Here is a 26044-nt window from a genome sequence, read left to right as displayed (position 1 = left end):
CATATTACCATTTGTAAACATTGAAATATTTCCGGTTCTTAAACGATTTGTTCGTGTTCAAGGTTATTATTATTTAAGATGTATTTGTATAAGAAAGGCGTGGACTAATGTAATTTTAGTTATATGTTATTCTCGACCTAATGTGAAGTTTGTTTCTCGTGTCACTGTTTTATAAAAGTTTATTGATGGATAGTCACTGTCGGATAATTAACTTTGAGATTTTAATTATTTATTAGATACACCCACAGCATATATACCTCTATACACAATACATATAAACTTAGGTTTTCTCCAAGATTTATAAAATACATACAAAAAATGACGGATCTCTAATACATTGGTTCAGTTTAATGAGACTCTTCTCATTAAAAATCATATCTAGCAACACCACAGAGCACATTCGATCACACAGTTCCACAAAAAACAAACAAATTGTTCACAGCGTTGCATTTAATAAACAAAGTCTTTTGTCCTTGACGCGGCGTGCAACGTTGTGCTGAAAAGTTTGGATTTAACAAACGTATGTAGATAACGTACATACGTACACTCGCCAATAGCATTATTGAAGTTCACGTAAATCTTGCGCTTGTGTGTGTGACCGTTGCACACAGACTTAGGTCTCAGTGCGAATGCACCGAGCTATGTTGGGGTAGGTCGGTGCCATACTACGTGAATTAGGTACCTACTATATTCGTACGAGATTTGAAACGCGAAGAATGTTTTATTATGTTTTGATTGCTGGCAGTACGACTAGATTGCTTTTTGAGGAATTGCCGTCTGTGCGCGTGTCGTGCTTGATGTATGACGGTAAAATATTTCGCTAAGTGCATTTTATGCTCACGAGTTTTGCCTTAAGGTACTATGAATGAGTAAATTGCCACTGACACTTCGAAACACGATTGAAAGCTACCAATGGTAACGCTATCAACGATACTTTAAAAGTCAGCAGCAATTGAAACCTGGAGTGAATCAGTTTACTAATGTGTCCAATTTCATATTCCTATAATCGTCATAAATGAGAATATCATCATGATCATCACAATATTTAATGCCGAGTAACTATCATAAGGTCATTGATCAAGGTCAGTTTATTTGGTCCGATTTTTTATGGACTCCTTAAACTCATGCATGACTCAACTCATATCTCATATTAGTATAGTATTCCCTGTAATCGTCATCAGCACAGTTAATCATGAGCCTGTTGCTCCATCATCAAACATCTCGAAGCCATTAAGTCACCGCATCACAAACAATTTGAATAAAAACAAAAGAACTGAGCTAATAACTGGAGTCCTCTCATTTAATTTCGCAAATTGTATTGGTGGTAAACAAGTGGTGCAATACGCTGCTATAGATATTGTCATCGGAGCACACGTAGACAGGGACGGAGTGTGGATGTGTGCGTGCGGCACTGTCCAGACGTCTATCTAGATATCTAGATGTGGATGCATCGGTGCAGTGTTGGCGTAGGTCCTGGGGGGTAGGTCGGGTAGCTCGGCACCCCCACCCCCCTGCACTGGCAATAACTACCATCACGTAATCAAACGCTCCGAGTGGGATGCGCCTGCCATGGGACTCTAGTTTATTTTTCACTATAATGAGTTTTTGTTGTGCATTCGTCGTTTAATTTAAAATGGCATTTTGTTTGCTGAAATATTGTCCATAGAAATTGTAAACATCTTCGGTAAATTAAGTCGGACTGATTGGAATTAATATGGGTTCCGCAGGCGAGTTTCAAGCGCCGCAATAAAATTGCTAGTTCATTTGATTTGATGAAAGTAATTTCTAATGAGATAGTAAAGCCGTCTGTTAATATTCATCTGAGACTTTGGATAGGAATACAAAATACTAATTTAATTTTGAAATCGGTAATTGTATATCTTTACATCAAACACTCATATAACTTTTTAATATTTATCTGTAGAAGTAGGTACCTACGAGAGAAATGCGTTTGAGTATTTATCTTTGACAAGGTGAAATAATCGTTATTTAGATTTAGTTTTCTTAGCAACAAACTTATAGCGAAAAACCTCTACAAACGAACCTTCATAAAATACTCTTCATACAGGACAAATATGTGTGGCATTCTGGCAACACATCTAAAGTGAAATATTTCTTATAGCAACACTTTAACTCAATTTTCCCTATTATTCCAGGTATCTGCTTGTTAAAGTGTTCACCACCTACTTATCTTCCTACGCGAAGAAAAATCATTATAACAGGTCTTTACGTAGAAATACAATTATAATTACGAAGCCAATTTCACTTTGTTCTTAAGGGTGGGTCAAAACTATTATTAACTAGCTTAGATTTCCCCCTTCTCTCAAGAGAATGGCTCAGCCTTGAATATTTAATTTAGAAGGTTTTCTCTAAGGTGAGGGAAACGTTTCACTAATCATTTGAAACAGGTAAGGGAATCAGATCTGTCTTGTGAATGTCATGCAATTTACTAAAATAATTGCTTCATTAATTTATTCAATTATTGAAATACAATTGAGAATTATTCCTAATAATTCATTTGGGCCACAAAAGCAGGAAGAAATGACAATGAGGTAATTTCATTCAGCTGCTTTACAATTCGGGATTCAAATCGTGTATACATAATTTGTTTGTGAATAATTCCTCAATAAAATTTTACTTAAAAGACGTTGGGTTTCTTTTGTGAATTCCAAAACGTCGTTTATTTTTAGTACGCACTATAAGTTCTGAAAAGTGATTGATAAGAATTTATTTTGATCGACCAAAGTGCTGTTATCTCTCCTATCAAAAATGAATCCTCTACAGGAGTCAGTCAATTAGTAAATAATTAACGTCACAACAAATTGAATGCAAAACCTTTTAAAACATACCTTCGTCAATCCGACAGTCAATCAAAACGTGGAATCAATACCCACTATACAATAATTGTTATGTAACCCAGCATCAATGTTTATTTACCAATACGTATGTCGTTGCAGGTCGTCGACCCCGCTCCTTGTCGGGAAATTTCGGCAAAGTCCGCAGTTTAGAGGGGGATAGCCTTATGCAGGGTACCGAGGGTGCGAGTGCACATTCTGGGAGGGTAGAGACCTTGAGCTGGCAAAATCAAGGGTAAGGTGGTGCAGTAGTGTGCGTGAGTCCTCAGAACCGGCTCTGTGTTTGTGCATCGATAACTATATACACATACACGTATAGTTAATAATATATTCAGCATACACAGAGAAAGAAGTCGGTAGTTATGTGGGTATATATATTTGCAAGTCGTCTCCTGTCCAGTGAACCTTGAGAATAAGAAAATGTTAAGCAGTCTGGATATAAAGTGCTGACTCAGACTATACTTTTTAAATGTTATGAGTTCGAGTTAGAATGCAAGTCCTTTGACACTTGTTTAGTTTTGCTAGTATCAGTTGACTTGATAACATCGCGTAGGGTTTTAATACCAAATAAAATAGCTGAAAGTTTTCTTCTATCATGTGGAGTTTCCTAGTAAACTGTTCACTGATTGTTCTGCGTAAGAGAATATTGTGTGTTATTGAAAAAGATAGCGTTGGACAAAAAAATCATAAAGCTCTTGTAATTTGAATAAAAATATATAAAAATTGGCGATGACTTAAAAAATCTTTTGATAAACGAAAATTAAATATTTATTTAACATTTGTAAATATGACTATGAGTAGAATAAACTGAAATAGAATATATTTTATTTAATTAGGTCTATCAAACAAATGATGAAATACGTTTAGCAATTTTCATCTTAAGTAAAAATATTAGAAAAAGCATGCGTGTATTCAAAGCATTTATCATATATCATAGTTATCGTAAAATACTTTAACAGTTTATTATTAAAACGAAATCCTGGTATCTATGTAATTTATAAACCTGCAAAAGTCTTTCATTTACTAATTACAAACTTCTTCAATACGTGGTTTTACTTCAGTCAGTCGCATAAATCACGAGGTTCTAAATTACAAACAGTGATGCAATTCAATTAACCGATCAAACCGTAAAGCCGTCATGAAAATAAAAACGCATGTCAACAAGCAACAACTACGACCACGTGCTCAACCCAAAATAGACGCGCACGCACACACGCGCAGCCACGCACGCACACACCGCACGCACACTCGCGCACGCCACGCGGCCCACCGAGGCCCGCGGAAAAATCAATATTTTGAGCAAAACTACTTCCCTTAACGCAGCTGTGTGCGTCGGTTACCTCCCCGTATCCAAACTCCAAAAGCTCTATCACCGATTTAGTGGACAAACTGAATCATACCTTATCTGTTACGAAACAAAGTGTTATTTCCCCTATTAAGAGTTGGGGTAGTTAGATCGTGAGGGTACGAAGAGGGTAGTGCCGTCCCGCTCCAATCAATCGGATGGGCCGGTCGCGCGGCCGCGTGGCGCCGGGCGACGACCCCGGCCCGGTCGTTACCCCGCGACAGTTGCACCCTGCTACCCCGTACCGACAAGTACGCACCCTTGTTCTTGCCGAATCTTGGACCCACGCCTCGCCGACGCTGACATTGACTCGGCGAGCGGTTCAACGACCTCCGCTAACGCTTCCGCCTTCCGGTGTGCTCTATCGAAATTCTAAATTATGTTCCTAAAGTGGACTTTTATTTTTATTGCACCATATAAATCTCATGAGCACACTTAAAGCAGAAACTTGATAGCTGTACAAATGAAATAATAAAATAATGTGTTTTAACTTTATTTTTTTTTAAATATGAGTCAACAATTTTTACCTGACTGACACTTGAGGATCACGTATAACATGTACCAGTTAATCATGTGCTAACGAAGAGTTTCCTTTAATTGACTGCGACGTTAAGTAAACCGTATGGCTTGCGTTTGATTGTGAAAATAGACCATGACTGAATACCTTTTTTTCTTTACTAGCGCGTGAAGTTCATATTTTCAGATAAAGCTATTAAAATCTTTTGTAGAAATACTAATGTTTATAATGGGTGCAGTGACTCACGTTCAATTAGGTTCAATAAAAATAAAACTCAATCCGTTACTCAATGAATGAAAATGAATGGCCGTCCATGCGTGTGGGCACCAGAGCAAAGAGACGCTAATGCAATGAAACCGACACACAAATCATTCCATATTCAAAACGAATTAGGCGCAAACGCACGCTGGAATCCGACACTAAGCATAAAAAGAACAAAAAAGTAATAAACAAATGTGCCATCGCCACTCAGGCACGCAAAATTTAAAAAGAAAAGGATTCCAGTGCACCTTCCCCAAATTAACGAAGTGACTAAGTGAGCATTTGGGAAGCGCTTACGCATCCTTTTAGTGCGAATTATTTTTGATCGAGACATGTTTTTGCTGTGGATATGGTCTTTCGTCGGGTGCATTAAAACTGAAGTTAATGCGAAAAGCTTAAATTAACCGCACAATACAGCTTTAAACCGTATTTTATTCTTATGTTGACTAATTAAGTTACGAGGAAAAGGTTATTTTTAAAACATTTTTATTTATTTTACAATGTTGAGTTAACAATACATATAAAAGGCCCACAGGCTTTTATACTAATCATGAAGATTTATGTCAACCTTTTCTTTACAGTTGTAAAAGTGGAAATCTTGAAAAGCTTTTGTATCAATAATAAGCTCGCCAGACAGACAGATGTAGTCGGCAGCTTTGTGTGTATAAGAGATTGCATTTTAAACTATTATATAGGCTAGTTCAAGCAGTATTACAGTAATCCTTTTTCATGTAAATATAATCAGGGGCCTGTAATCTTACACCCCTCATAGCTCAAGAGGAGTCAATGGTACCAGACTCTATTATCATAGTAAAAATACGTTATGTTCAAATAATAGGGTTATATTGTAGGTTTGTTAAGTCCAGCCTGTTATTCATAGTTAAAGCATGCTTCGTTTCCCCTTTCATTGAAAGTAGCCTGTCCTGAAAGTGTAATAATATGCATGCATTATCCTTACACTGAAAGGAAAAATATCGGGTCACATTTTTGGCGTGGTTTAGTAATCGTTTCGCGGTATTGAAAGATAAACTCTTGCGCAGTGACGTCTTTCTATATATATTTGTCAAAAGGCTCGACGCCTGCGCCGCGCGTTAAGCCGGCGTCAGTCTTAATTGGCTTTAAATTTGTTCCCAAATCTCTTCCCGGACACGATTAGAGCGTTTGAAATTTTTATCGGATTTTCCGGGATAATTTTTCTATGGCCTCCGGTGTTATGTCGGTAACTTGCGTAAGAAATATCAATCAATATAACGACATAACATAAACCGTGTTTTGTGTTACAAACGCTTTTCCTTATCTTGTGTAATCTTATCTAACGATATTGTAAGATAGGTATTATGGCGTTTGTGATAGATACTTTTTTAATTGGCACCAGGAAGGTAGATAGAAAGCCGTTTTCCTTCCTATTTCCGAATTATTCATAAATGAGTCATTATACGGGAAACTGGTAAAATTGATCCAATTAGCTATGACCTACAGAATTCAAGGGCAATATTATTTTGTCCAACTTTGAGGTATACCTTCTTGATCCCGGATATTGTCAAAATAATTTTCAAATCTCAAAAGTTAAAAAACTTATATTGCTTTAATTAAGTAAGTAGTACCTACATAAGTTCAGTAAAGTCCTACCTCGAAGAAAAATTCGCTGTTAACACCTAGGTATGTATGTACCAGGCCATTGCATAATTTTCTTCCGATATCTAGATCAGAGAGTCGGCTGGCGTTGAAAACAACTTCAAACGTGTGCTGTAACAGCCTGTAATATATACTACTGGTCTACTGTTTACTGCGAGCTCGTAAACTTTGCAGTACTAAGGTATCGTTTTAATGATTACTCGTTATTACGATGTCATTAGTTTACACTCTTTCTGATTTTACAGATTTGAATCAAATAAATACTATTAAATACTAACTAGGGCTAAATAGGCCTACGTTGCTATGATTTTCACTGAATTTTTCTTCAAAGTTTAGCCATGTTTTCATGAACCATTCAAATCAAAACTTTTATATTTTAATTAATGCTTATCCACATGCAACCAATTGGTAGTAGGTAACAGTGATAATCAATTATGAATGAAGTGTAAGCTACTTTATTTATATATCCAAAGAAATATTATACAGGAGTCTATTTCAGCAATTTTGTGTATTACCCGGTGCTTATTGCCACTAAATAGTTGCTTGCAAATTCTGTAAGGTCCTCAGTAGCTTCGAAAAATGCGACGACTATGTAGAAAGATTAACGATAATTTTGCAAAACACTGTCCTGGCCAAACCCTTTTCGCTAAGCTATAAATAAACCATTGCTTGACGTCATAGTTTCTAGTTTAAGTAAGTTTATGATAAAATAATATTTGTAAGTTATTGTATTTAAATGAATCCGGTTAAGTTAACTCGAGTAAGTTAATAAATTCAATAGTAGTGGTAAATACTAACTGATTTATATTATAGTATACAGATGCGTTAAATTGTAGAGTTGTATTTGACACTTGTTTTCATTTTTCCCATAAATATTAAGGATAGTTTAATTTTCACCTAAAATGGCGTGTTAATTTTTTAAGATGAATTAATAATCTTACAGGTAATTTTTTTAATGAACCCTTCAGATTTTGCATATCGATACAGTTATTTTTATTACACACAAATCAAATATTTTTGTTTTACAAAATTCATATCTCTATTTTTTAGCACCTACAAGTAACCTTTTTGGTAAAAAGATATATGAAGTACTTATTGGAAACCCAAAACTGTTTGCGAAAGCGATATTTCTTGAAAACAATAGCAGCACACACGCGTATGTGATCTGTCTCCGCCCTCGATCAATCATGTTCATCTTAGGCTTACGTCCAGCGGGGTGGGCAGAAACACCGCGCGTGGGGACGAGGGAGTGTCGCCTCTATTCTGCACTTACATTAATCTTTGTTATATGTACTACTGATTTTATTAAGTGCTTAATGTTTTAGTGGGAATAGTAGTGTGGTCGATTTATCATATTGTAATCAGTGGGGAATTATTTGTTCGAAGATCTAGTATCCGAAAGACTTTAGTTAATTGTTTTTCTTGTCATATTTTTTTGCAAAATACTCCTAGGGCAACATATTAATTTGATACTGACATCGATAACTCGATTCTTGGGGTTTCCTTTTAAAATAAAATATTGCCAATTTTCTTCTTGATATGCCAATATAGTGTCCTAATTTGCATTGATGGTAGCAATCAGAAGTTAACTCATTCATCTGCAACTATTTACTTAGAAGAAATTTAAGGTAATAGCTATGATTCATCGGAAACCTCAAGAATTGCAACTATTGGTGCGGGTGTAATTAACAGCTCGAAACATGCAGGTTTTAAGTAACAAGGCCGAATATAGAATTTCCTTTGCGTCTCCGTATGGTGTACGATCAATGGCTCGTCGCTTCCTTATAGATCTTCGCGGTTTCGTTAGCGACAGCATGTTAAATATTGACGTAATATTGGCATGTAACGGTTACATTGTTATGCTTTTGTAATAAACTTAGATATTAGTTGAGAGGCCGAAAGCAGAGACTATGATCAGTTTGATGGAGGTTCAGAAATGATCTAAGGGTTCCATTAAGTTTCAGCCAGCTTAAAAATCGAGTTCATTAAAAATCTATTACGTGCCGTCCTTCATATTAATGTGACTCTTAATGCGGCATTTGTCTAAGATCTATGAGATGTATGTAGTAGGTGGCGGCGAACATAAATAAACGCATCACGAGATGCACCGCGCTAGATTCTGTAACAGCTGTGTGTTCAGGCAAGCCCGGTCGGGGTCAATGCCCACCCGTATTTTCAACATGTGCCGACGTTTTCCGCGTTCCACGGAAAGCGCTCGCTTGTCATTCCTTCGGGAACCTCCGCCACGCTTCGGGAGTCTTCGTGTTTCAGAACTTCTTAGTTTCGTAAACGACGGAATAATGGCCGCTCGAAATGTTTGGTGTTTCTTTTTAAGTCTCCTGCTATTTTGTGTGCCCATCAAATTGCTTTTGGACGTGCATAACAATGCTTCACTGTAATGGCTTGTTTATGCAATGCGGTGTACTGGAATTGGTCGTTGCAGCATCCTGCAGTTTGTGTACTTTAAAAACGAAAGAAATAAACTACAGACTTGAATAAAGATACTTATGTTACGATGGCTTTTTTTATAAACGTGGCATTTATGTCCACACAATTCCTAGCAATACTGTATAGGTAACTAATAATCCAGTGCACAGTGCACACTTCGATCAAGCGTGGTCTAAAAACAAAAATATTATCAGTTGTGTCCGAATGTTTATACAACATCGTCTGGGACCACCGAGCGGTGACACTGGACACGCAGTGATATCATTAACACCTATATTATGCCAAGGTCTTGTTTTAAGTAGCTACACGTATATTACAGCTTGATACTTTGTAATGATTGAAATTATTTTGATCGGACTGTTTCTAAGCAGTTGCTCTTGTTAGGAGAACCTTCAGGCATAGAAGATATGTCATCTACAAATAGTGAAAATTGTAAAGACAATTGTCTTACTACGGGTTTCAATAACAGATCATTGTTTACCGATTTTGGAGATTGAATTTTGAAATTGGCTTCATATGAATTATGTATTTCGAATTTCTTACTCTGATTGCAAAAGAATGGATGGATAAGTTATTGAAATCCGCAGTGAGTTGGTTGGCTCTGAAAGCGTAACAGACAGTTTTGAATTTAAAGATTTATTTAAGATCAAACGTAGTTAGAATGCCTCAGTGTTTGACATTTTGGAAGTAGGATTATGTGGGATGACGGTTCATGCACCTCTATTTAGATTGATATTTTTAGTGATTTTCTTTTCAGCTAATGTGAGGACTAGGTACTTATCTTAAATTGTAAGTGTCATGTAACTATCTTTAGGAATACGGGTAGGGACCCATTTCATCCTCTCAATGTCAAATCAGGTACAATATACCTTATTTAACTTGTCTTTTTTACAGTACTCAGAGCATTATTTTTTCTTTCCCAGGAAAACCAGTAATATGAAATATATCGCGTATTGTACGGCAGCACCAACTTTTCAAATACAATGTGTGGATTCAATTCCAGATCTATCTATGTGTCTTCTAAGCTCTATATTCTTTTTAAATAAGTTTAATATGTTGGACGCCAATGACTGCGTAAGGCGAAGTTTAACATCTTGACGAAATCTAAACTTCAGTGGGACATGGTTACATGTGGATAGAGACAGGTAGGTACTTAAAAACTCAATACAGAATACAACATAATTAAAATTCGTAATTTAAAAACAATGTTCAAAAAAGGAATTCGTGATACAGACCAGTTAAACTAACAATATCATCGACCTCTTGTCTAGTATCGTTATACTAAAATACGATGTCGCTTTGCCAAGGTTACACAATCTCACTATAGATACAATATTACATAGATATCTATATATTTGACGTTTATTACGTTAGCCGCCCTTGAATCTTTGAACTCATTAGGAGAGAGGATCGCACGATACCTGGCTAATATTCGGCAATCGTATTTTGGTTCCTAATGTTAATACAAATAGCATCTCGACATTTAAGACCATTTTTTAAACGACATTTAATCATTACGATAAATCATTCTCTTCTTGATCATAGTTTGCATGTAGGTTTACATAAAATTACAATTGATTATAGTTTGCATAAAAGTCTACTTAAAATTATAAAACAAATTACGTAAATTAACACGAGCATAAAATACCTTATTCGGCTAACAAACTATTATCAACTTATAACCAGCAACCAATTTTGAAAGTTGGCAATTATACATCCCCTGCTGACTCGAAAACAATGTTCTGTTAGCTTTGCTCTAAATAATGTGCTTGCTTTCATTATAACTACCGCCCATTTACATAAATATAATTGTTTTAAAATTATTACAATATAAACTAGACCTCAGCTGATAACATGACAATTTTGAAACAAGGCTCTTAAAATATGCAAGAACAAGTTACCTTTCATTATGAATCATGTATTTGTTAAGCGTTAGGAATATTTTCTGCCAGACCACGAGATAAATAACAATCAAACATTTAGCTGTTCAAAGAAATTATTGTTTGCATAGTTATAATTATTTACTCGACTTATCGTAATGTAGAAAAGAGTGTACGATGTACAACATTGCCGAGTCAATAAATATGCGCATACGCAGACGACCACGAAATTATAATGACAAATAAACAATGCAGATATTTGAATAAAGTAAAAGGAATCCGCACACCCGAGCATTGCTTGAAAATCAGGAACATGCAATCAAGAGCCATTACCAGCCGTCCAAATTACTGACCGAAAAATACATTTAGGCGTTTGCATTCATTTAGATTGTCCGATACAGCGAGTTAATAAACGCCAATCAATCTGAATCGTCAAGGGCGTGCGTGGACAATGGCCGTCTCAATTGCATTCTGTTGCATTCGCACAGATGCTCAGTGTTTATAGTTTCGTAACTCCGATGGTTGGCATGCGTGAGTCACGGCCGGCCAAGTTCATTGTCGTCCGGCCGAACTTGAACCCGCTGACGGCATGACAATTACTACACTACAAGATATAGAACATACCGCAATATAGCGAGCACCACTATTTATAGCCGAGTTGTGAAAACGATTTTATGCGAAAAGGTATGAATGAGGTGGTGCGAAGAAATGCTTAAACTAATTTTAGAACTGTGATAATGATCGTTAGAATTTTCTCAATATTTAATTTTTTAAAGCAAATCTTGCATTTTGATGAACACTCATATATATATTTAAATCAAATCGTTTCCGAGAACATAAAACTAGAATAAGGGAAAACCGTAGACCCCCACAATTTCGCAGTAACGCTATTCGTCACCTCACCACAACAAGTTCGATGAAAGTGTTCACAGCTTCAAATGTCGTCTGTTGGTAATGAGTGAAAGAACTTGAGTATTTCTATAGCATCGCTGTAACTGGTGGTGTAGTACCGGGCTGCGCATGTTATTGATAAGGTTGGTAAACAGAGAGTCCACAATGGTCGCTGTATGCACAGTGTACGTGACAATGACTCCAGGGACCGTCTCCAGATATCAAACGTTACACATGTTCAGATAAACGTCCAATCACACCGTTGTTTACACGCTAATGTGAAAATATTACCACTACGGCCATACATAACGTTACGAGTCATTTATATTGCGACTGCGCAGCGAACCGTAATGTTTTGAATACTTGTACATTTTTATTATGACTATTTGAATAGTACTTTCACAATGTAATCGAATTAAGTCATTGGTCGCAGATATCTGTTTGGAAAACGAGTTATTATCGAGTGGTGTTAATGATCTATGGTTGTACAAGTTTGCTTAATTTATTCATATTTGTAATTCACACCTTTAGATAAATATTTGTCGTGACAATTGTTGGAGTAAGATTTATGAGCCTATCTCACGACAAAATACAACCGATTTTTCAATAAATTTGCAACTTTACAATGGACTTATTGGTACTTATTATTTGTAAATGTCCATAATGTAATTGCAGTTTTGTTTGAAATACAGTGTTGATTGCATTATGTATTGTATGCATAATTATCCTCAATGTCATTACCGGGAAGTGACGCGGCGTCCGTGAACCTGACGACTTTGTTTCAAGATCATCGCTGTGTTTATCGCTACGAATGAACAACTTGAAAGGGATTTACACAAGTTATTTTTATGTACCTAAATTATATTTAACCGATATTTTATGAACAAGGAAATATATACGTTTTACTCTACCTTAAGAATTTGCCGTGCCAAAAAAATCCATATGTACACTTCAAAGTTATCACTATTTTCCATGTGATGTGAAGAGTCTTACGATCACGCTATAAAATAAAAGAAACATCGGATATAGAATAAATCAACTCACTGAAATTATAGAATTATTTATTATTAGAAAAATAAATAAACTTATCATTTATCTGTATTTAAACGCGAGTTAATCAAAGCCGGGTCTACAGCACGCTCGATAAATTCAACGACCAGAAATTATTAATCATTGTCTTTGTTGCTATTGTTTTAATTATTATTTGTATTAATAAGTAACCCGGCTGTGAGTATACCGGCGCAGGAGTCGTCACCGAGCAATGACCTCGCGATAAACTATGGGAAAAGAATTTAGGATATGTACCGATGACGTCAAATTCAATGTCAGCGTTGAGTCGCCTAATGTGATGGGGAATTTCAATGTATTATCGGAAATAATACGTTTTTAATAGGATGTCAATGATGACAAAATTATAAGTTACATTTTCTAATGTTTTTGTATTGTTTTCGAGCGCTAATTTGCACAAAAAATATTCACAAACAGCAAATTGTCCGTAACGATAGAAAATGACTAGCGAGAACAAAACCTTGTTAAAAATGGCATTAGAATCTAACGTTACATTCTAAGTTACAAAACAAAATTAAAAGTCTATAACGCACAAAATGTATTGCAATAATTACGTACCTGAGTTGTCGTAAACGTCAATCGTCAGTAGTGCAACAACGACGGAATTAATGAGCGGGATCTCTGAGTGGACCAGTACAATAAATAAACGCACACGATAATATTCGGAGTTCACTTGCGGCCGTCCGCGGGGCAACGACCGTCCTTAGCACAGCTGCGCGGGTCCTCACAGACCTATGTCTGTCTCTTTCCCGCGGATATTGCGCGCTACCGTACCGATTTCCATATTATTCAAATCAATTAAACACTTCGGTTGTGAACGAATTTTTATACGGCATCTATAATGTGCTGACTGAATGATTTATTTATGAAGTAACCGATTAATTTTTATAGCTGTAAACACACTGATTTGATTTAAACATCTAGAGCTGGAATAAAAATGTAGCGCCTTCATTTGAATATACTGTTACGAATTTAACTTCCGCGTCCATGATTTTGATGTTAATTATGTCAATATGCTAATATTGACTATTGATATTCATTGAAAATACCTTTTACTTAGATATTCATTGGGTCAGAGAGCTGGCGTGCGGCTAGAGACAGCATGTAATTATCCATTAATTTCACGATACAAATACAAAATTAAGTCGTAAATATACAGAGTCGTAGAGTGTTAGTCATCGACTATCGAATAATCTAGGTTTCCTATTCATACGCAGTCATGTTACATGCAAAACACTGTTCATATTTAAAATGGACGAACGAGCAACATCATTGTTTTAGAAATAGACTGGACGGAACTCCGGGAACTATGATTGGCTCCCACGCCATCTGCAGGCTTTCCGATGTAATAATAAATTCAGTCACCTGTTACATGAAACAGAGGTTGCCAAATCAGTTGTGCGGAATAAAATAATGATATTATAATAAATAGCTCGGAAAACGGGAAATAATGGTTGTCGTGTGAACGCACCTGGCGGCGAGCCGATGAACCCGGGGCCGGGCGGCGCTCCCGTGACGTCATCGTCTCGCAACCGTCTACGCTGACGTGTCATCGCACCTACGCAACTGCCACTACATGCCCATTCAGGGGTAATGATTCTTTTTCCGGGTGCCTCTCGAATGTGTGTTTTCCTCACGCCGCGGTTCTGAAGCCAATTGGCACTAACGATGAGGGCATTCGCCACGCATAAGCATGTGAGGTTCAAAGGATAGGTCGCGCCTAGTTACCGTTCGTCATACGTCTTCTCAGTATGTTTGACTAGTAAATTAAATCCGTGGAACTTTTAAGCTTTTTCTTGTTAGAGTTATAAATATCTTCGTTCGCTTCAAATTGTTACTTTACTTTGTATGGAAACATTCCTTAAATATATTTAAAATTACCTATATAATGTTTACGTCATGACTTACTATTCTCTCTCAGGACAATCCGTACTGTATTTGTATGTTGCACGGAGTTCCCGGTGGGTGTCTCGTTTCATTTTAGATTAAATTCTCCAAAGGGCCTTTGCGTGTTACACTTATGTACGTCGTAAGCCATTTCAAAGACCGACTCTCTACTTTTGAGGATTACACGTCAAAGAAAGACACCTAGTACCTGAGTGATTCGTAACATTATTTAGGTATTCTAGAAATGTGTATTTTTGATATTTTATCGAAATATAAGCCTAGCAATAGATGGTACACGGTATTAATGAACAATATGCTTTATGATGATTTAAAAAACGATATATAATTAAGTTTTGATTATAGAGATTAAGTGCCTATAGGAGATTTAGATCGCTTATTTTGCAAGTAAACGAACGAAATATTTGCATTAGACTGTCAATAGTGAATGTAATTCGTAATAAATATGTAAAGAAAATGCGAAAAACAAGAAAAAACATCGTAGTATAACTGATGAATGAATTTTAGCTACGCCTACTACGTATCCTTAATTTTCTACAAGAAAGCTCCTTTTCAAATTAAAACCATCCAAATTATTCATGATTCCATTATCATTTTAAATGCCTTCAGTAACATCACTGCACGCGTACTACCTTCATTGCGCTATAGCTGCTTTAGTTAATTGGTAGTATGTTATGACCTTGCTGGGCGGCAACGGACCACAGCCTAAAACGATGTTTCTTGGAAAAGTTAATTCTAGTGGTTTCCCGACCATAAGGCCAACAGTCCTCTCTAAGCATTAATACAATATTAATATCATACCACATACAATGTCAAACTTTCTTCACAATGTCGTCTGTCAGTAATGCATGTTGCTGCTTCGCGTCATGTAATGCATTTCCAAGCATCGGATGGTAGACGCTAAGCTTGCTGGCTGATCCTTAAAGGTCGAGCCATACGTGTGCCGACGAATACGGAGTGAGACCTGTTAGTATATTCGTGAAGAGTTTCTGTTTGGTATATAATATAGTGCTGGTTTGGTGTTTGATGTGTGTTTACACCTTTTTTCGTGATATTTTCAGGAACCTTCTTACTATGGCTAAGCTGGTATACATGTAATACATAGAATCGATAGCAAGAGTCAGTTATCTTTCAGTGCACGTGAAAATAACTGTCTTATTATTTTAAACCTTCTTCACGACTTTCAAATCTGTTGTTCTATTATACTTTTGGCTTTTTCACGGCATGATGGCCTAATTCCTTGCTATTTTTTTATGTAAAAATCAAGGTATATAACTAAACAGCCATGAAATACTTATCTAATTACTTTTCTATCAGTAAGCACATAAGAAGAACGAGTATACCCACAGCGGCATAAGTAAAAAAGTCACAATCTAGCCATTTCCGCGTCTCAGTACCCAGTTTCACCAGACGACTCTCACATTCAGTACATAGGCAGTCTAATCTGTAAATCCTGTGATCCCTATCTGTGCTGAGTCGGAAGCCTAATATATTACCTTTAAGTAGTTTGTATTTACGACCGACCGCCTTGCTACAATGTCGCTGGTACATGCGTGTACCATTTCACTGGTAAGATTAGACTATATTGTACTGGTAAAATATATCATACAAGTACCTAATATTATTATGTATAGGGGAGGTATTTAATACAGTTTTAACAAGAAAAATATATATTTTTTTATAAATGTGATGAGAAAATTTGGAGTGAAAATTCTAACGTCAAAATTTTGGGGCGGACTTCGCCCTAAATATATTGTAGGCACTTTTGCACTTGCATTACTTTGCCTGCAATTTCCTTCGCTTATGTAAACATGCACTAACGCAAATCCCATAGTAACACATACCTACATATCAAATGCAACCCTAATAGGTGCGCCTACGCCTACTCAGTTATATCATTCATTACTTCACTCGCATTCACTTAGTTCCTATTTAAATGTCTACGCGGCCTGTATAAAGAACATTAGAAATTTCCCAGTGAAAGTGCTATAGTCGATTCTGAGTCTGCAAGAGAATACATATAGGGAAGTAATAAATTAATAATAGGCATTGCTATTTGAGACGGCAAGAAACAACGGAATACTTTCAATATTAATTGATATTTAAATGTTTTTCCGTATTGCTAAGTGTTTGTTACGTTGCCTGTGAAATTATGAGTGTTTTATTGTTACAGGATAATTTGAATTAAGCCATTTATTTCTTAGAACTTTCATTATGCCAGTAACGATTTCTTTTTAAATTACCAATTCCATTTAAATATATTGTATAATTTTTTCACAACGCGAACTGCAACAAAATTTTCTTTTTTTGTAATCTTCCGGTTTTCTAGTCTAAAAATAAATTTATTCATGCCTCTCACGTACTCCAATAAAAAGGATAAGCATATTAAGAATAAGTATAAGAACAGATGTAATCAAGATCATAATGCAGGCATTAGATTTCTCGCGCTGCACTCGCGGCGTTTTCCTTCAGTAAAATAATTCTGCAGTAAACATTCAAAGCGCAGCGGAGGCGGAGAAAGTGCAAGGCAAATGCGGAAGAGTCGGGCTGCACGCCTGGCCACAGTTCACACCGACGCTTTGTTGTGCCACGGTAATGAATACAGGCGATTAACGATCTCGGATGCGTGTTCGTTGTCGGTCTAACGGAATAATTACTTTATTTATTAATGAAACTGTGCTATCTCAAAATGTGATCGCTACGACTGTTCATTTGTTAGAGCTTTAGTTCTAAAGTGAAAGTAATAGAATTAATTTAGCTGGCTACATATTTTATTGAGTACTTTATGTTTGCGAAAATCGTGCTTGCTAAATTAAATGTTTCATCAAATCTTAATAACAATTTGATTTACGTAAAACAGGTTTAGTTTATAAATCATTTGCTGGAAATTGAGATGTTACGACGCAATTTTCTCATCATGCTTGATAGTAAAATAATAGTAATTTTCCCAAACAATAAGTTATGATATCGTGGTGTGTGTACACGATGATGACTTGTTTCCGCGTCGGCGAGAGTGCATGACGTGACGCGACCGCTCAACGAAAGTAAAACCGTTGATGATGAGCAAGTACCTCGAGACGAGGCTAGCTCCGACACTCTGTAATTAGCCTAATTCTCTTGATTTATTGATTGGAATATTTCGTAAGTCTGCGGTGAATTTCGGATGAGTTGAGTGCAGGGGTTTATGACGACGGCTCTAATAAGCGGCTTAAGGTTCCCCATCGACGCGCTTTGCCGGATATTTGAGAAACTTTTACCGTAAGCTTCTATTCAGTGCTCGAAATTTGCAATGAATGAATGATAAGATAGGTAATCAATTTTTGAAATGACGGATGGTTGCTCAAAATTCGAACAAGTTTTGAAATGTATCGCTCTATTAGATGTAACTAACTCATTCTCTTGCTGCTACCTATCGTAAAAAGTTATTGGCAACACCACCAGCAAAATCCATATTAATAGCATTTTGACTTGCAGACTGATAAATGAGTGTCTTAGTTAGACCGTGAGTATACCTTTCACACTAGACTCATCGGTAGATGTTGCAACACTAGTCGGTGCAGCGACGCGAAATGCAGTTACGTATAGTAAACTAAACGCTTCCGCGTGCGAGCAGGAAGCCCCGAACACTTTCCCTTTTGCCCGCGCGCAGCAGCCGACCACTCTATGCATCACTATAATCCCACCAAACGAGAGACATCTAATGTTCCACCACCGAACCCAACCACGCGACTCCTCCGCAACTTAGTCGCTTTATAATGCAGTTAACCAACAAATGAGGTTAAGTGTTCGCTGCTTCATGATGCGTGGCAGCTGCTAAGCATTTGAATTAAGGTATCTCATCGAACCTAAGGTTGTGATCAGACATGTGGAAAATTGACAATTAAACCAGCTCCACTTCCTACGGGTTCATTGACCATTGTTACCGACGCTATTGTCGTGCCGCAAAATATCAAATGTTGCATTTTTAAATAACAATAGACACTAACGGTCTAGCTTTCTAATTCAGGTCGATCGGGATATATTTTGCATGAAATGTTCTATAATCCAGTTTTGATTTAACCCCTTCCTGTGGCGACTTTATAAATAATTCATGAATAAATAACTGGTTATGAAATTATGTATGTTTGAATATTGAGTTGATCGTAAAAGTCATGAAAGAATAAGGAGTAAAAATTGACGATACCTGTTTGAGGAACGAGTTTGGAAGAGTTTTCTAAAAGTTGTTAAAGCCAAAATCGCGTGGTATTAGCGTGCACAGCCTGGCTGACATAACACAGACGACGAGGCGCCTTCAGTTGACCTATATACCACTCGCGGACATTGACCCCATCGCACAGACTCGTGCGGTTGGCCGAATCGCAATGGGGTGGCTGACGAAATCTTTCCTCAGCTCGGGAACATTGAGCTACTAAAATGACCTTTATATGTTCTCAGGTATGAATGACTAATATGACGTCTGAATATAACCGACGCAAAAAAGTTCGTTGATATTTAGCTAGAGCCAATTTTTCCTTACCCCCGTACCTATAGTAATATTAACATTTACAGAAAATTTTGAATACACCTCTACATATGTAAAGGATGGGCTTGATAATTATGAAAACAATTTCAAGAATAGTCTGCATAGGCCCAAAACGGTTGAAATAATAAAAAACACGAGGGCGGTAGCGATCGAACCGAGTGCAGAGTTCACGATCGGGCGGCGACCTCCTGAAAGTGGGGCGGGCCTAGTCTGGAGGCTTGCGGAACGCCATCATTTCCACAATAAATCAGTACTGTCTCTAGAACCTGCGAGAGGCTGTCGAACACTTCATTCAGATCCCAATTAAATGATATATCTCACGAATTTTGGCTAATATTACCTAATTAACACGTAATATCCAATCAACTTGCAATTTCGCTCAACAGATATTAGTAGTCGGCACCAAATTATATGAAAAAATACTTGCGCAAAGAGCAATGGCTTAGAATTTCATTTTGCGAACGGATGTTTTGATTAAAAGGGACCAACTTAATATTTTCGGAGCGGAGAAGCGATTTGGCTAACTCCCGACTCTGAGAAATTTCATTTACAGCTTCATAAGGAGCCTGTTTCCTCCTTCGAGCTCTAACGACCGAGATTTTCTCTGGCCCACTTAATGCAAAAGTAAAGCTTATAATAGTTTGCGTATCAGTGAAGTAACATTGATTGCTTAGATGTGGGACATGAAAACAGTAAATTAATGGGTGTATAATATGTGCCACAATAATAACTCGATAAGAAGCAGAAACAATGCTGCTGGTATCGAGGGCGCAGACCTTAGGAGCAGAGCGTCGAAGGAAATCGTTAACCTAGTATTTCTGCGACGCCTTCATGAGGTCTATTTATAAGGGACGATCCAGTGCGTCGGCGCTGGGTAAAATTTGACGTCGACATCATCTCGTCTCGGTAAGAATGTTGCGTACATTCGGTCACGATGAGCGGTCCACTGACGTTACTGTGTCGTCCCGTACAAATATCTTTATATGTAAATACTAGTTTTCTTCTGGGAATTGACCGTTACGGACATTTTAAACTAACATGACCTGTTAAGTGATCACGTTGCTCCGTTTATGCAGATGTTTCTAATAAGAGTTACTTTTCACGGCTCGTATTTTTATAAATTGTATACGGCTTGCCTTTTGCGTCACTATGCGTTTGTTTCAGACTTTCTTTTGTTAAGAAAATGAAGTCGAAAATAATTTTCATTTCATTTTTACATTATTGCACAATTTTGTTTTGAAGTTTCTCTTTCGTTTCAATTTTTAAAACATTGTTCTCGACCAAGCCTCAAATTAAGTAGATATCACGGTATTACTTAAAGTAGATCACTACTTGTTTACTAAAGAGTGGGCGTAGTCGATAACTTACGATATCTTAAAAAATAAACGTAACTTATTCTCAAGGATATTCTCTGGTTTATCTGTAAGCTGTCCTTTCGTGTTGCGCCCACGTTTCAGATCTAGTAATGATACAAGTCTAAAACAATATCAGAATTTGCTTACACGAACATATACAAGGGAGGTCTAACTGGAATACTAAAGTGAAAAAATACTTAAAACTAATTCTTTGTATCGGTACTTTAAGGTCATCCATTAGAAAACGAGTTCAAAATGTTAGAATAAGACGCAGTTTGGCCGTGTACTCAATTAATGGTCATAGATGCGTCTCTTCCACATTCAACCCCTCACGTACACAGTCACACAATAGGAACCCTCCGCTAACCCTTCGCACAATCACAGGTGTGACCATTTTATAATGTTTGTGTACTTATCTCATGTTTACTCTCACTAGTACGAGGACATTTGTTGCTATAAACGAATGATTAGATGATTCTCGCGCTGCGTAACTTCAACCTTTATTCGAAGTATGGAAATTTCTAATCGCGTAGAAAAAACACATAATTTTCATAGCGATAGCTACGAGTACTAGTCGAGAGCGCGGGGAGCGTTGCTAATCTAACTGACCTATATAATGTGGCCGGTGAAAGACCTCGTAAACTACTGCCGTCAGTGCATTATTCCTGCAACAATGCATCGAGGATCGCCACGCAATTCCATATCGTAACTCTATAACTAATAGATCTATTATTGCTCGCAGCTCACGCTTAGAATGCGTTGTGCGTGTATATACTGGCCGGTAATAGTTTCGCAGAATAATTTTGTTTAGAACACATTTATAGTTTCAACTAATATCTAAAATTGAGTACGCGTAACGAGAGTTAATATGTTTTTAAATAATACTCGTTGTGTAAGCTCATTTGCTGATAAAATTTTAACTGGATCTGTGAGAGTAAAAGTTCGTCGAGGGAACAGTTAACTATGGAAAGCTTTTCCAATTTATTCATTATAGTCGTCGTTAAGTGGTGTGTGTTATAGCTGAACATGACACTAGAGAAGTCTAGAGGCACTAACATTGCGCAAGTGTTGAGTAGTTAGAATGTAATTGAAACATTGTACTTACATCTAATTTAAATCGATGTGATGAGAAATTACTGGATTGTACCCTATGGGCAGCATTACCACTTTGCATAACAATGCTTAGCAGTTCGTCAAACTTCAGATATGCAAAGTTATTTAACGGAAAATGTATTGCAGATTGATTTTAGATTTTATTAGGAAAACTGTATCCGATGTAAACACAAGCTGTGACTGACTGACGCTGACTGACAATTCGAGGTTATTTAGGATATTACCGCCGTTTCTTAAATGATAGACAGCCTGATATTTGTACTAGCTTATTTATTTGCTAATTAAATTCTACTGCTGTAAGATCTATAGACTGGTACTGACAAATTGTTTCGTCATGACTATTTTAGTGGCTGAAGTGTCGAAATATGTGACCAAAGTAAATAACTATTTTTAATGTTTAAATAGTACGTCTGACCATAAATAAATTAATGTTATTTATAACTTTTAAGACTATTCAAATACTTCATTTATCTCCACTACCAGATTATTTTTTAAAGAATTATCTCACTGCACTGACCATAATAATACAGCATATTTAAAATCCCCGCTACAAAAACCAAAAAAGGAAGCATACAGATTACAAATTAAATTACACAGATAAGTATTGCGTACTGGAAGAGGTCTCCAAAACCACGTGCATATAAAGTTCACGACGATTTTATCTCATGTCACCGAGTTGAAGGACCGCTCAAGAATGTGCAATTGTGCAAAGTATTATAAATATTACATTGAATTGTTATTAATCACTTGAAGAACAAAACATAGTAATTTAATACTTCATGTAGGTACTTTTACGGGTAACTGCAGGTGCATTCTCATTTGAAACTGAACAATATTAGCTCGATAAACAGTTTACAGAATAGGTTTGCCTTCGTTTGCACGATTTTAATTAAGTTTAGATATTGGTTATAGGCACTTGTATGAAAAGATTTTCACCAGTGTTTGTATGGGATATAAGGGTAATTTTCAGTTTAGGTCGAAGTCCATAGTTTTTAAGATTTTTTGACAAAACATCAAGTGCATAGGTGTACAATAGTAACGTTGCGATTTGTATAGTATGTAAAAGGTAGATAGTTCGGAAACTGAACGCTGGAAAAGTGTGTAAAGAATTGTTCTTACTATAACTTCAAAAGAAATCGGGTACAATTTAACCTGAATTTACAGTCTACAGCATAAAGCCCCAATGAAAGCAGCGATATACTTTCCTCGAGTGTCACCTAATAAGGCTGAATAGAAACTGCTCTTAAGTGCAACAATAAATAATTTTCCTAAAAACATGAGCATGAAATATCTCAAGCTAAACTGTGATACTTATCTTCCGTCACAGTTAGCCATTGGTTTTTATTTTCACTTAAATAAGTCGATTTTTTTTACTTGTATTATTATTTATTTACAACAATAATATAATACTATTTATAGACATAATACCTATATGCAACTATATTTTCAAATTATTTTTTGCAAAGTTTTTTTGTAATTATTAAAAGATTATAGAGTTAATTGTTGTTAAAGAGTTGAGTTAAGAGTTTTGCAAATTGCAGTCATTGCTCTCAATTTTATCTAGCTCTTCGTTCAAGCCCAAAAGTAGACATAAAAATAAACACAAATCTTTACAAAAAAAATTGATCACCTCAACCTAATTAAAACATGTCAGTTAAAAATACATTCGCATTTTAACGGTGTACGTAACCAGTGACGTTTCGCGTCGGCGTACGCGTCGAATCGTCATGATGATTTCATAGTCTTGTTCGTACATCTCGTGGTCGTGGTTCATTTGCTATCGTCACCAGTGTAATGTACTAGCTCACATGATTCCGTTCAGAAATACTTTAGATGAGTAATTAGGATTATTTTGGTGGTACTGTCTTACGAGTAAATTGGGATTTATTATGTTTACCTAAAGCTTTTGGTTTGAACGCGCTAATTTTAGGAATTGCTGGTTGAATTTGAAAAAATATTTCAGTGTTACATAGCTCATTTATATAAGCTACTTTGATCCAGGTGCGAGAAGTAGTTCCCACGGGATGGAGGTGAAACTACTGTCGGAAGGTGGTAATTCGTAAAGTGGCAAACGAAAACGAAACGAACGAAAAGTCGTATTTCTTATCATAATTAGCATCAATTCATATGAAAACGCCTCAATTATTTTATACACATGCAAATGCTAAATGAATCATTCATCAAAACTCATTGATAAAAAAATTATTTGATTTGATTTAAACCTCATTGATTTGGCTGTGACAAAGTCCATCTTATAAGAATCACACAGCATCTATAGATGAGCACAGAATACACGCATACCTACTACAGATCAACGCTACGGATAGCCTGACGACATTCTCAGATCTCTTGTCTGTAAATCGAGGCTGTAGTGCGCAACATACCATTATGTATCCATTAAAAATTTGCAACCAAACGTAAAAACAATTATTACATTTCCATCATCTAAGTAAACTATTTCTTACACATTAATACTGGAGATCAGACAACATTCTTCTAAGATTTACAAACGTTTTTCTTCAGCCAATATAGGGAAGGCACCTTTGAATTTTGCGGTACATATAGGTACCGGGTAGGGTCGAGTGGACCAATCCGCGTGTAAAAGGGTTTAGGCAGTAAAATATTATAGCTAGTACTTACATTTTTTATTCTTTAGCCGCCGAGGTATCCGTTCAGCCTTTTTCCCTCATCTCTTCAGGTGTTGAGTAAAGGTAGGAAGTCTTGACGGCTGAAAGGACAATTCATACTTTAGTTCTTTCATATTTTGTGGGTAACACTGAAATAAGCAAGTAGTTATTATTTTTCGTCAATCAAGGACATTTCGAATTAAGCTATATTGTTGTAATTGAAGTAAGAGAAGAAATAGGGCTTTCGTTATATTTTTTTTGGTAAAATTAAATGTAATTAGCAGTAATTGTGTCGTAATATTGAGAATGAATTTGGTCTTTTTGACGTCACGTGCAAGAAATGTGATTAATGCCCAAAGTTGATGTCGTCATAATACATATTGACACACGGAATGATTGTTTACATTCAATATTTTACTAGAAATCGCGACAATCGATACAAAAAGATACCAACTTCCCGATGGGTTCAAAATGCAGGTTGGGACAGTAGGCACAAATCTTTTTGAATTCGCAAAATCTAAATCATATCTAAAATGTGATAATATAGAAAATAAAAAATCGTTTATTCAATATCAAAACTTATTGCTGCTACGTAGCTAGCTACTATTAGTATGGCCTGAAAATAACTGTAGGTACTTTTAACCACGAACTTTGATAAAAACAATAATAAATATGTTGCAGAATTATTTGTTATCTACGAAATTACATTAAACAAGGAAATCACGTAATTAATATAAATTAATCATTTTAACTTGATGTTATAGTACATGTACTGTACGAGATAATTATTTTGGTAATCCGTCATTTTATAGGAAGCAAAAGACCGCAATCTTTTCGAACTATTTTGTCTACAGGTCACACGAAGCTTCTGGTCATTTGCAAACTACACTTCCTCAAATTATCTAGCAAATGAAAATATTATTGTTATGGACGTGTTATTGCTCCTATTTTAAATACGATTGAGTTGTCCACTTAATATTATAATGAACTTTCCAAAACAACAACCTGAAGATATCACTGCAGGAGTTTCCTCTGCAGCATTCCCGAAAAAATCCTCGGTAACAAAAATCCTCGGTAGTAAGTCACTTTCCACTATCTTACACATAAACGGTCACAATCCACTGAAAGATAGAGGCACTAGTCTGAAAAACAGAAAGATCACGTCACAAGTTCATACTAGACGTGCCATGCGTACCAGGGTAGCAGATAAACATAGGAGGTGTCGACTACTCGGAACAATAGCACCGCGGCGTGGAGCGACGCAAGACGACAGTAGCGAGCGCGCGGCGCGCCGGCACAGCGGTGACTGACCGGCACACTGCCGCACCACCCCGCCTGGAGCGTTCCTCCGGGACCCTTCCGCCGGGAATCAGACCCGCAACACACGACCCAGCGACGCTTTCCTCACGCGACCACACTGCACATGTGTTCGCACCACTCTTTATGCTTCATTGTCTCAACAGGTTTATGCAACATCGCCAGGACCACGCTTCAGTTCCGACCTCTCATTTCGTCTCAGTACATTCGGCAATGCGATTAAAATTCACAGCATGTAAACTGCAATCTGAATGTATGAAAGTATGCGGATGGTAAATATTCTCATCTGTCCGAATCTTACGTGC

General features: G+C 36.6%; 1 protein-coding gene across 1 annotated transcript in view; it reads right to left on the bottom strand.

Annotated features, from left to right (window-relative positions):
* Hr4 (Hormone receptor 4) overlaps window positions 1–25731 on the bottom strand; it is a 92153-nt gene extending 66422 nt beyond the window's left edge. Inside the window, exons 1-2 of the mRNA XM_021332154.3 lie at window positions 25428–25731; window positions 24436–24523 (exon numbers count right to left, since the gene is read on the bottom strand). The gene's annotated coding sequence lies outside the window, so the exon portion shown is untranslated. The remainder of the gene's footprint in view (window positions 1–24435; window positions 24524–25427) is intronic.
* Window positions 25732–26044: the final 313 nt, after the last annotated feature.

The sequence above is a fragment of the Helicoverpa armigera genome, chromosome 5, assembly GCF_030705265.1.
Source record: "Helicoverpa armigera isolate CAAS_96S chromosome 5, ASM3070526v1, whole genome shotgun sequence".
Lineage (NCBI taxonomy): Eukaryota > Metazoa > Arthropoda > Insecta > Lepidoptera > Noctuidae > Helicoverpa > Helicoverpa armigera.
This window is presented reverse-complemented; position numbering and strand designations above follow the sequence as displayed.